Source organism: Anser anser (assembly GCF_964211835.1).
Source record: "Anser anser genome assembly, chromosome: 1".
Lineage (NCBI taxonomy): Eukaryota > Metazoa > Chordata > Aves > Anseriformes > Anatidae > Anser > Anser anser.
Genome location: NC_139720.1, coordinates 37,294,092 through 37,307,374, shown reverse-complemented (window position 1 = coordinate 37,307,374; position 13,283 = coordinate 37,294,092). Strand labels below are relative to the sequence as shown.

Below are 13,283 nucleotides of genomic sequence, written 5' to 3'. Positions count from 1 at the left end.
CCAGGTTTATTCATTGTCCAGAAAAGCAAGGAAGGAAAAACACCCCAAAGGATATTAAACTCTGGAATCTCTGAGCCCTGGTGCTTTGTTCTGTGCATGTAACTTTCCCACACCTGGGGACCTGGGGCTTGTAGACTTCCCAGAAGCAAATGCCCACCTTCCTGAGACGTTACAGCCAAGCTAAGGACTGGGCTAATGCTAAAATGAAAAGCTTGGACAGATTTCCCCCCATTTACGTTGAATTAACCTAATTTTTACTAGGCCTGTTTTTATATAAGTCGCGTCTTAAAACTTTCTCTGCTAAATGTCTCTCTGGTAGATTTTTACTACCAAGTGGCTGCCTCGGGGTCAGTTCAAGGAATCACGGGCACACAGTCAAGCTGCTGACCACACGCTCACCCACGGGGAGCAGCTGAAGTGATACCTTTTGCCTTCCATTTGCAGCAGGCTGGTGACACACACATGGCTGGCTGCCGCGGTTCAGCCAACAAGCAGCACTGATCTAGGTCCCACTCTTTTTAGGAGCTTTCTCTACAAAATAACACACAATTGCTGTTACAGCTCTGATTTGCTTTGCAGAAAAGAGACAATGAATAAGAACACGTGAAAAGTCCAGGGTCAACCCCTGCCCTATTTTGCAACGTGAGCAGGTCATTGGCTAGATTTTCCATTTTCAAAGTATTCCTTAGTATGGAGTAGAGGTGGACACTGCTGGCAAGTTTCCATTTAAGAGAAAGGATAGCCTCTGAGAAAAAATAATGTCAATTTCTGAAATGTCTCCACAATAAGCCTTTCTCCCAGCTGACAGATAGAACTTTCCAAAATATTTTTCTTGCAAGCAGTAGAAAAATATACTAGGTAATTTATAATGTAATTTAAACTCCTGGAACACACTTACAGATAAAAGAAGAAGCACAGACTACCATGCAGGCAATGAAGAGTTGGAATACGCCACTAATGCACTTTCTGCTGCCTAATTTCCTAAATGGGACAATGGCATTCTCCTTTATACAATTCCCCTGAGGTCTATGCATCAGAGATGTGCTATACATATAAGGTATTCAACTTTCAGTGTTTCACTCTTGTAAAAAGTACTTCCCCAGACAGACTTCCAGAGCACTGAGAATAAAAATACCTGTTAACTCAGAAGAAAAAGAGACTATTTAAAATGTGGGCCACTCCAATTTAAATAAATGATTAACTTGTCCTAATCACAGTACATTCTCCTACCTTACAATTTTCAGAAAGCTGAATAAATCATTCCTACCTCTATCTTAATGGGGTAAAGTGGTAATTGTAGACACCAATAAATTTTGGAAATAGAAGCGTCTGTGTATAACAAGACTGTACTATTCATGTCAGAAACAGTCCCTTCCCTCATTCTTGATAGCAAGTTGCTCTAGCAAGCAGACTGATCTGAGTCTTTGAATTAAAACTATCAAGTGGTACCACAAAGGTTAATATAGGACACAGCACCTTGGGTACAACTTGACTCCAATGTGATCATCTAAGTAAGCAGTTCAGAATGAGTGGGTGGAAGAAAAACTGAAAGATAATTTCTCAGTGAGACACCAAGAGGAGAATTCAGCCCCAGCTTCAGTACATACTGTTCCAACAGGGGATGACTGGGATAAGCCTGTTTCTATCAGCAAGCTTATCCTTTCAAATTAAGCAATCCTGAAATGACAATTAGCTCAACAAACATTTTTTCAGGAAAAATTGTATTTGTACTGCCGGTTCACATTCAGCATCCCAAATACCGTTTGTAGGCTACTTCCCCAGAGGACGTTTTCAATTACTTGGCTTCTTTTCTTGCTTCCCTACTCCCTCTGTCTCTCCCAACTATTACTCAGTCCCCATAAAATATTTCTGTTGTGGCTGTAACTTGGGCATGAGACATGTAAGCGTATACCCGGTCTGCACATGTAAGTAAGTTAATGACTCAGATTCTCTCATTACATGCTGTTTATATGCAGCTTTTACCACTTCCTGGTCAGAACAGACTTCTACTTTTTTGCTACATCAGAGCTCAGTTAAACCATCTAATCAACTTGATCGGCTCAGGCCAAGTTCATTCACCTCCATCTACCTTTGTAGAGTAGTAGGTGACTCAGGATTTCAGGATTTTTTTATTTTTTTTTTGTCTAAACAAGTAGCTATTCAATTTTAGAGAAGCACATGCCCACTTTGGCTTTTGACATTAAATAAATCTAACGCCTTTACTGTGACAGAAGAGGAAGGGGGGCTCCAGGACGCTGCTCCAATGCTATTCTGCAGACCAATTCGTTAGCGAACGCAGCTGATTCGATGGGGTTGTTTTGTTTTGTTTTGTTGCTGGATCCACTACAAACACAAGGCACTGGCAGCTCAGCCAGCAACATATGAGAAGGGGCTTCCTCTCCCGCCGTAGCGTTCCTGGCGGCTTGAGCATGAACAGAAAAGGTGGACGGATGCCAACTGGCAGAAATAGCAGAAATAGCAGTGCACGATTCTAATACAAGCAGCAAAAAGACCAAGCATACAACATCTCTCTCTCTCTCATTGACTAAGGTTGCTTTGGCAAACAGCAGAAGGCTTTTTGCATGCTTATTTCCCTCTGGTCAGGGCAGATAGCTTTAATTACGTAGCCATGCAAGGTAATACTGCACAGTCTCTGGCAGTGTCGATGCACAAGGGTAGTAAATAGAGGGCAAAAGCACTGATCAGCTGTTAAGCAGCTCAGGGACACTCTCCATCTTGGCTTTCTAATGAAATTCCATATAAAGGGGCTTAGCTGGAGGACTCCTCAGACCGATTCACACACGCTGCAGGAACACATGGGAAAGGGTGTGCACCTACAGGGAAGGAAAATGTGTAAACAGCAGTGACTCAGTAATCCCAGCACATTTATGAAAGGCAGGTTCACTGGGATTAACATACTTCCTTCATCAACAGATCTTCATTAACAACCGCAGGGAGCATGTGCACACGTTTTGGTGTGTACAGAGTACAGCAGTGGGTGGACTGAATTCCTCAGCATTTTTTTTTTTTTTTTTCCCTGCAGGATATTGACTGACCCAGACCAAGACAGATCTTTCCAACACTTTGCAATTATAATGAGGTCTTGCAGGCAGGTTTTTTTTCCCTCAATAAATTACTATGATTATGTTTATGATTATGATTATTATGATTAAATTATTAATAATATTACCATTTTGCTTCTTAACTGAAAGATTGTTTCACAATCTATTACGGATTCCTCCCCCCCAACAATCAACATTGACACTAAGACCAGCCAAAGCAAGATGGTTAATCCAGGGACTCCACGGACCAAGGAAATAAAAGATCATTCCCAAATCAGAGGTGGATTTTTCACAAGAAATGAGCTTGTTTGATAAAAATCACAATTGTTATTTCTCTGTAAAAGCACCGGTGCCTCTGGCGGTTGTTTTGTTGCAGAAGGGATCGAGCAGGAAGGGATGGTGATCGGGTGAAATGCTTCACACTGGGCAGTGACAACAGATACAGGTCTTCTGGGAAGACGTGCTCTCTTGAAGTACTAAATTTGGTGTCAGCATGTTGAGAGACCACTCAGATCCTGTTGGCTGCAAGGTCTTGATCCTTTAATTCTCAGTAAAGCTAACCTTCCACTGACTTTGGTGGGCTCTGTATCAGCCTGATAGAGGTACTTATATTCAAGTCAGACTAAATGTGCTCATGTACAGCATGAGCTTGTACGACACCTATTTTGATAAACACCAGCAGCTTGATGCTTAGATTCATGGAAGAAACTTATGGTCCTTCTTTACTCTGACTTGGAAGTTATTAAAAGATGGCACCTGTAAGGTGTATTTGAGGATGTTAAGGGCAGCACTTAGCTCATAAGCATCCTAAACAAAGGATTTAAGCTGTCATAAGACTGGTGCCCTATGTAGGCAGTTCCAATTAAGTCAACATAAAGCTGAAGACTGAGCCTTCATTATCCTGTAATTGGAAACCGATACTGTTTGGTGCTTATCCCTTCATATAAGAAGATATGGCAAAGCAAGGATGCTCAGCATAAGGTGTTCAGCATCTTCAAGAATTAATTCCTGATGGTGTTACTGTTGTCAGAAGGACAGCAGAAGCTGAGTGCTCTGTGAAGAACCATCTTTTTTCCTTTGTTTTGAAATAGGCTACTGTTGATTTTAGTTGATTCCACTCGCTGTTGTCTTAGAAAAGCTAGTCACCAGTCAATTCCCACCACCTCTCTTCATGTCTCTCATGATTTGATATACTATCCTAAATCATCTCTTTCCCAGGCTGAAGAATCACAGCTTACTCAGTCATTCTTCACAGGCTAGCCACTCATATGGCGGCCTTGCTGATCACCCTTTGAACCTTCTGTTCTACTACTTCCTTTGTAGGATGAGAAGACGAGAACTCCACATCGCATTCAAGAGGCTGCCAAACACATTAGCATACAGACTCCAACCCACCTTCAACTTCCATGCAACGATTTTGGTGGGGAGCTCAATACAAAGGGAGCCTAACGATAGCGCATGGCCCCCTATAGCACCTAAAATGTTACAGTCTTAATAAAAATGTTTATCTGAAGGACAAGTTAGATTTAAATACACAGCTCTGCAAGTTACACCTTGTGGTAGTAGAAAACAGTTCAAAGAAGCAGTTGATTGAATAGGTTGAGTACTACACATACAGAAATCCCATGCTTCTTGGCTGGCTATGTGGGTGGGTGGGGAAGAAGGCTCAGGGCGGAGTGAGGGAGGGGAGAACGGTGTGTTTTGTTTGTTTATAGCTGGAGTGATTTGGTAGTGTGTGTTTTCCTGTGGGAGTGCCTGGCTCTATCTCTAGTGATCTCAAATCAGTGTTAAAGGTTTGTGAATGGGTTACAGAATGAGCAATGGCACCTCCCATCGTTAGCTGTCTACATTTTTTATAACCACTTGCATACTTTTGGTCAACCACTGTAAAATAAACAGTCCTTCCCAAATGTTTTTGTTTTCTTTGACAGCACAGCAATAATTCACTTGGAATGCTGCAGAATATAATAGCACTTTAAAGCTGCTGTAAAGCTGCCTTTTTATGATTTACGTTTGAGTTGTTTTCAAGCAAAAAAGATGCCAGACCTACAAAAGCATGTGAAATTAGAAGATGTATCATGTATGCTTGTACATGATATGGGGGGGGGGGGGGAGGAGGTATATGGGAGAAACTATTTAAAATAATTTTCATTTTGCAGTGAAGATCTGATCATTTGCCTGTGTGCCAGATTACCTTCTGCAACTATCAAAATCTAATCAAGATGACCGGAATGAGCATCTTTCAACATGAACTCTTAGGACCTCATATTTCCTATGCCCCGTGTATAGAAAAACAGTACACTCATAAATAGACATTGCATCTGACCAGAAGAAACATTTTGCAGATGGAACATTAGATGGCTGCAAATGCAATCAGGACTCCAGACAAGTGCAGAAACCTGTGAAAATGACTCTTGTGTCTGTCATCCTGCACTACCAGGGAGCAAATCCACGTGACCACAGATGTTTATGTTCAGCCAGCATCATTGTATTTCTCTCTCTCATTTTCTTTCTGAAAACTCTTGCTTGCAGCCTGCACAACAAAGACCCTAAATTGTGCTGTATGGTGAGGAGGAATAAGCTGTACGTGGAGTTTGCTCCTGAAGGCTCAGAGGTTATCAGTTTGGCCATCACACCTGCATTCCTGACAAACAACTGGGGACCCAGAGAGGCCTGGCCCAGCTCAGTGCTTCTCCAGCAGAGAGCAGTGATACACTGTCAGTGAGCTCAGCCCTGGAAAGCAGGGCAGCTTCCAAGAACCAGCAAAGGCAAAGCTCTAAGTTGGCAAGCTCACCAAAGCGAATGTCAGGAGCTGGACTTGGAGAAACAGATGACAAGGTGGGATCATCTGAAAAGAGAGTCATTAAAATACCTGCAGAGGCAGTGCCTGCACCAGCAGCCCTCACCTCAGTGGGATTACTCGTGTGAGTAAGGATCTGAGCTCAGATCCTTGCAGTATTTTGCACTGTAAGCCAAGAAGTGCAGGGGGCATTTGTACCATAAACTCCACCTGCCTCCAGATTAGCAACTGATACTCTGGCAGCCTTTGCTAAAGGTGCTTATACCTGTTCATGGTGCCTATGCTTCAAACGATACCAAGGAGAAGACACCATGCTGCCAAAAGAATATCATCTACCTTACGAACTGTTTGAAATGGCACAGTCACTGCAAATTTGACTAATTCAGGTTGTAAGCAAAGGCAAGTTTTACAGGCAGGAGACTCATTAGACCAATCCATACCTGCTGAAAAGAAATGACCAGCTTGTCTCAAACTTTGCCCTGCATATAGGATACTTCATATACTTCAAGGACAGGCTTACATATATCCACATGCACATCCATACACATGGCCACTTCAGCTCTTACACCCTGTATGTATTTTATCCTCGTATATAGTCTCAATCACCACTACTAGCAGTAAAAAAGCCAAAATGGGAACCCCTCTTAAGCAAGAAAAGTTACAGATTGCTAAATCACAGATTTTATTGCCAGAAATTAAATCACAGATGTTTTTTATTGTTAGATAGTCTAAGCAACAGGTGGAGGATGGCCTTACCTGTCCCAACCCCTAGGAACTGATCTGGCTCCCTAGAAGAAAGCCTTTACAAGTGGAAAGCTTTTCCCATGTCCCGTCTGCTAATAAAATAGACGCTTGTTTTCTACCTAAGGATCTCAAAATATTTTTCAAAGTGAAGGACCAGAATTATTGTTCCTATTTTAGACATGATGAAAGGTGAAGCATGGGAAGTGAACTGTCTGCACTGAGGACCCCAAGCCAGGCAGGCAAGTTTGTGTTGTACACTGATGGTCCCCAACCTGCTTGTAGCCAGGCCCCTCTGCCACTGCCTTTTTGCCTGCCACATCATCTCAGCTCTCTGCCCTTGCCACCTCAACCTCCCTCAGCGCTTCACTCATCCCACACTGCCCTCTTGACATTGCCTGCTCCTTCCTCCCTGCCTAATGCCTCACCTCTCCATCGCTCTCCTGTGCTAGCAGGGAGCCCACGCTACGGCTTACAGGCTGGTGCTCCCCACGGCACCTTTGGGTGACAGCAGCTGGTTTCAACCCTAACTTGCCTGTTCTGGTAAGGCTTGCTGGTACTGGCAGGACCCAGATGGGGTTGCCTTTTCGCTATCTGGGTATTGGTAGGGCTGGGGAGTTCAGGCAAGCTTCTGTCCTCTGGTGCCACAACCCAGACAGATGCTGGCCACTGTGTCCAAAGGAACAGCTTGTCTTTATTCTTCCTACTCTCTTCCCCTTCATTCCTGCCTTGGTAGCCCCAAGATATTTCCAGGGCAGCACCTATTACAAAACCTTTCTGTAAAAATGTTGAGGCAACAGAAATGTGCAAGGATTCCATCAGGACAGACCTTCACAGGGGTACACGTGAGATTCTGCTGTTTCCTCCTCTCATTTCACCATATCCTGTCTGAAGTAGCCCTATGCTTTTTCATCTCAACTATGCACGTGGGTGCAATTCCTTTTTCACTCAAATAACCGAGTATTCTTTCTGCATCTTGTGGGCACATGACCCTGCAGGACAAAGCGTGAATAAAAAGAGTCTGAGACAGAGCTTTGTCCTGTGTAATGGTCTCCAGCCTTCCCCACCACTGGGCAACAATGCGAAGGAGAAGGAAAACACTGCTTTCTCTGTCAGCCTGAGCTGTACTGCCAGTGGGATGTTGTACCTATGGGTCATGCTTCTAAATGGTCTTGTAGACATTGAGTAGCCTGTATATAGATCCGTAGTCCAACTGATCTGAAAATAACCATGAAAGCAAAAACTGATTTTTTTTTTCTCAGATCAGATCCTTTGCCATACCCTATACTTACACCCTTCTCTTGCAGCCAGCAATTCCTTATTTCTGTTTGAATTTAGAAATGATACAAGCCTATTTATTTGTCATCAGTATTTTGAAATTTAAGTCTGGCACTACCTGGAAAGGTAAGGAGCTACCTGTTATTGTATTTTTTTGTTTGTTCGTTTTTAATTATAAAATTAGGCTGGTATTATTTAAATAACAGCCTCTGCTAGGGCTTTCTGATATCTTCTCAAGTCGAGAGATTGAGGAGGCAGTGATCTCCCTTCCCCAGGAGAAGGCATGCTGGAAGGCATAAGAAGAGCAAAACACTTCTCTATGCACATAGCAGGTGCAAAACCTTGGTGCAGATGGTTGTCTTTCATGTTCTCAGAGGGAAAAAATCTGTTTTTAATTGGTATTTTTTGTAGCTCACAATTCATCAAGATGGTTCGAACTGGCACGTTTTCATGAGCCTCCAGCACCTGCAGTAACCTTTTGTGGTTTCAGAAGGAACAAGAAAGTGCATCTTTTTCATAAGGTTGAGGAAGGATGAGAAAAAAAAAAAAAAGGAAGTTTTGATCCCCAAGATAGTGATGAAATGCCATGTCTACAACAGCACTTGCTAGCAAGTCCGTAAGAGGCAAAGCAATGCTCTCAGTATCCATTACCCACTCCACCTTCATCAGCCAGCTGAGCCAGGAGCTGAGGGCTGCCTCCCTTGAGCATTCAAGGACTCAGAGGAGGAAGAAGGATCGGTGCAGCTCCTCTCCCCAAAAGCACACGTGCAGCGCGGTGACTTTCAGAGGGCTGGCCCAAACCCAGCAGCACTCCACGTCTCACACCCCTCTAGGTGACTGCGGCCTGATACTTTGTGAGATTCCCTTCAGAGCGATCCTGTCCTGGTTCCTGGGAGCATCCATCACCCTGCTCGCTCCTCTTCCCACCACCTCCTTGGGCCCTGCTGTTGGGCAGCAGCAAATAAAGGGGCAATCAGCACACCTCTAGCCCGGGCTCCCCAGCTATTGAAGAATGCGGGCTGCTGCGCTGGCTGAAAGGCTTGGGAAAGTGCAGCCCTGCTGTTTCATGTCAACATTCCTCCCCCTCTGCCTTTCCCAAGGTCTCAGGCAGAAAATCCTTTTTTGTTCTTATCAGTTCAAACAAGAACAATGAATTCCTCAAGCCCGCAAGAATGTGACAAGGTGCCAACAAAGCCAACCAGGAAGGTGATGTATGGTCTATAGGCTGCAGCTCAAATAAATCACTTCACAAACCAGTGCTGCAAGGAGTGATTTCAAACAGCTTAGAGCCTCCAGTTCTAGCTCTGCCCTTCAGATTTTCACCTGCCAAGTATCCCAAATAAAAGCACTGTGTGTGACGCTAAAATGCTGCGTGCCCTTTGCTTTTGTTACCAGGAATAACTATGCAGCATGTAATTAAATCAATATTACAGAGGGGTGTCTGCACAGCTTTGGTGAAGGCAAGAGTTGCAGTTTCCATCATAAACCCCTAAATTCGAAAGTTTACAGCTGGCTGTAAAACTGGCTCACTGAGCAGAACTTGGCATGCACAGCTGTTAGCCAGGGAGCAAACGATTTTTACCATATTTCAAAAATAATTGGTTTGGCTCTTTTAAAATCTTACTAATGTTTTAAAAAATGAGGTTACCATGTCTGGATGCTTTTTAGCGTATATCTTCCATTTCTACAAAGAAACACTGGCAGGCAACTGATCTCCTAGTAAGCCAGTCTGATTGGGAAAGTAAAAGAGTAATGACCAACATGCTCAGTCATAAAAAGGCAGCTTAGCAGGTACATATTCCACATACATAAGTATCTGGATGTCTTGTCCTCTGCTTGGACAGCGTGCCTTCTAGAGAGAATTCACATGATGCTTGACACTACAGAAATTAGCACAAGAATAATTGTTTCATACTGAATTACACTAACATTAGTGAAAATTCACAGTGTGGGCAGAATGGCAAGCAGGTATCCAAGATGCTCAGTCCATGCATGGGCCCTTTACCAGCCAGTGATTAAAATGAAGCATGCCCAGCCTTGCTGTAAGCTGTGGGCTGCTCAAATTTAGCTTCCCCATGCATCGCTGCCACCACACCAGCAGCACCCAGCCCTTTGCAGCACAGCACACAGGCAGGAGGTGCTCAGTGGCGCGGGCAGCAGCTGTGCAGCCCCTGGGGGAGCCTCCACGGCACCGGTGGCACACACAGCACAGCACCAGCCCTAGGGAGCAAGCTGTTGGGAGCAATGACCCGTGACACGCCGTCAAACTCCTCACTGCAAAGAACTTCACCATGGATGGATTTTTCCTATTTTACATCACCTCATCTCATCTCAGGAGACACACTGCTTGGCAGACACACCAGCACTGCACCTACTCCATCATCTACCTCATCTACATCCTGCCTCACCAGTGTACATACTGCTGGGACATCAGCTGCAAAGGGTACACTACATCCATGCATCCCTGTCCTGCTTGTCCTCAGAAAACAAAGTATCTCCTGCTCTTAGCCTATGGCAACCAGGCTTTCCTGGATTTGCACCGTCTAAGTTGGCCATGCCTACAAGCTATTGACTAAGAAACACCGTAAAGAGGAAGAAATAATATAGCTGGCTGACGGAGCTTGGTGCTTTTCAGGTATTTTTACTGCTTGTGTTAGTAACCAGTAATGTACCAGCAAATTTGTTGGAGGGTACTGAAAAAAAGCAATACCGTCTCTGTAATGAGAAATCTTTCTGTGGCTCTCTATTGCTACATTTTTCCTAATAAATGAGGAGAGACAGAGCTGGTGTTCTGTTACGCCTCTAACCCTACTGGTCACCTTTTAACATGGCTTCATTTGCAGCAGGACTTGGTCGTCCATCTTTAAGGGGCAGACTTGCACAGCTATAAAGAAACAGTTTTCTTTAAACTCTGCACAGATCTGTTTTAAAAAAATCACTGCCCTAAATACATATCTTATACAACGTACCAAAGCAGTCAAGTAAGTAATTCGTATGCTGGGTTGAAATGGCTTATTTGGAATTGCTGCAGTCTGCAGTGCAGCCTGCTGAGCATGCAGTAGGGGTCAAAAAGCCCTTCTGGAGAGATTTCTGTGTACAGGTCACTCTAGCAAAATGGGAAAGACTCTTCTGATATCCACCTTGCCACTTCTGCTCCCTGAAGGAGTCCTTGTGGGCATGGATATGCATATCAGTGCCCTGGTTTATGCCAGTCAAAACAACCATTGCTGCCAGTGAGCGAAGCTGTCTGGATCGAAGCCTTCCAAGGCTGGGGGCTGCACAAAGCATACAAAGAAGGCAACCACCACTTCAGGTTGTGCGCTGCATTTAGAAGGAGTTTTTTTTTTTCTTCTTTTTTCGTTTTTCTTTTTGTTCTGACACTGAAATGCAGCATTCCTGATGCGTGAGGTGTGGCAACAACAGAGGTGAGACGTGGCATGGAGCCCAGACTCGCTCGCTTAGGCATTATGATCAGGCTGAGATCTCTGTCACTTTGATGGGACAGGTGAGAGGCAGGGAGAGGGGAAAGCTGGGCTCCTGGGACCAGTGAGACAGGTGATAGAAACAGGAGAAGACAGAGGATGGCAGTGGTGACTGGCAGGAAAACAGTTGGGAGCTACTACCTTGACAGACTTGCATGCTAAGCTCCGTAATGGGTCCTGGGATACTAGGTGAACTTCTTTCTTAAAATCCCAGATGCTGGAGCCAAATGCAAATATAAGAATATTAAAATACATCATCATGAAGGCGTTTTAATGGAAAAGCTCAAAATCCTGAAGGCAAATATAAAAGCTGCTGCTTTTTCAAGTTGCTCATGATTCTCGGCCAATCTCATGAAGCCTGGTGTACATGTTCTCTTTTAGCAAAACTTCTGTACAACTACAGAAATTATATACAGAAAGTACTGAGGTACTTTACAAAATCACATACGCAGTTTTTGATTGAGAGAGCTTTTGCTGTTACAGAAGAAGCAAGGGGCAGAGAAGAAGAACTACAAGGAACAGAAACTATTTCTACATTACCACTAGACATTTATATTTGATGGTACTTATAAAGTCTTGACTGTCTCCATCTGCTCTACACTCTGTTGGCCTACATAAATAGAAATTACAAAAATATAAGGAACTTTTAGATAAAATATCTGATTTTATTGTACTCTTAATTCACTTTTACCTTGTAAGTGTAATTCAGGCCATACTAAATTATATATCTACACAACATGAAGATAAAAAGATAAAAAGACTTAAATTAGCTCCATTCTTCCATTAAATCACTTTTTTATATCAAGCTTGAAGAACTCCATGGGAATTTTAACTAACAGAGACAGTATGTTAATCCATTTCACCTCAAGAGCACAAGGTCTTAGCACATATTATGAGCAGAAATGATCTTTAGCATCCTCTTATTCTCACCTCGTAAAACAAACAAGTGAACACGTAGTTTGGCACAAACCTCCCTGCTCAAGAAAGGCCCCAAATGACATAAGAGCAGATGTCACCAGCTGGGGCTGAATTATAGTAAATTGCCTCCCACCATGAGCACTGTGTCCTGTGCCTACCACAGGTATATTCTGCTGCAGCATCTTGCTTAAATAAATACATATTTGCAAAGCAAACGAATACAAATTTTTACTACAAATTACACAGTATGATTAACTCCCAATTTCCATCTCTGAAACTGTGTCAAAAATGAGTCAACTGACTGTCCAATAAAATTACAACTCAAAAGTAATACTTAATGAAATCCTGTATGAAGTTTGTCATGAGCTAATTTTGTGACACCTGCAAAAGGAGAAATTCGCTTTCCGTGTGACCTAAATAAACACTGTCACGGGGGGTAAGAGGGATAAGTGACCCAATCCCGCTTATTTTGCTTATTGCCCATTTGAATCCACCGTGCTTGCAGGATTTCACTGACTGCCTGGCCCCCTGGGAGCTCTGAGACCTCCATCAGTTTCCAAACAGTTGGTACAAAGCTAAAAAAGCCTTCATAATGAAAACAAGTGGCTGGTGATATGGTACGGTTAATCCTCCACTCTTAATTACACTAATGACTTGTTTATTTGGTTACTAATATCACATTATTAGTAAAATCTCTGCACTGTTATTCAGATCCTGAATGATAATCTTTTCTCTGCTACCTCCTCCCTAAAAACATCAGAATGGACATGCCAGGTAGGCCATGAAGCCCAACAACCCTTCTGAAACAGCCACCAAGGAGGAAAACTTACAGAAAACAGTAGGAGTACAACAAGCACATAACGATATTTCCCGTAATGCTGCCTCAGTTTTCAATGGTTTATGGTTATGGGATATCCTGAACCTAAGCCGTGGAAAAGCCCTAGACGAAATCACCTTCTTTGCATCTATCCAAGTAATCTTTGAATTCACATAAAAACTTTC

At 43.3% G+C, this 13,283-nt stretch overlaps 1 protein-coding gene and 1 long non-coding RNA gene across 2 annotated transcripts in view; one reads left to right on the top strand and one right to left on the bottom strand.

Moving 5' to 3' along the window:
- HMGA2 (high mobility group AT-hook 2) overlaps positions 1 to 13,283 on the bottom strand; it is a 113,975-nt gene that overhangs the window by 56,969 nt on the left and 43,723 nt on the right. The window lies entirely within an intron of this gene.
- LOC310888567 overlaps positions 1 to 13,283 on the top strand; it is a 48,197-nt gene extending 34,914 nt beyond the window's left edge. The window contains exon 2 of the long non-coding RNA XR_014575939.1: positions 1 to 13,283. This exon is cut by the window's left edge and continues 22,734 nt beyond it. This is a non-coding gene — a long non-coding RNA (uncharacterized lncRNA).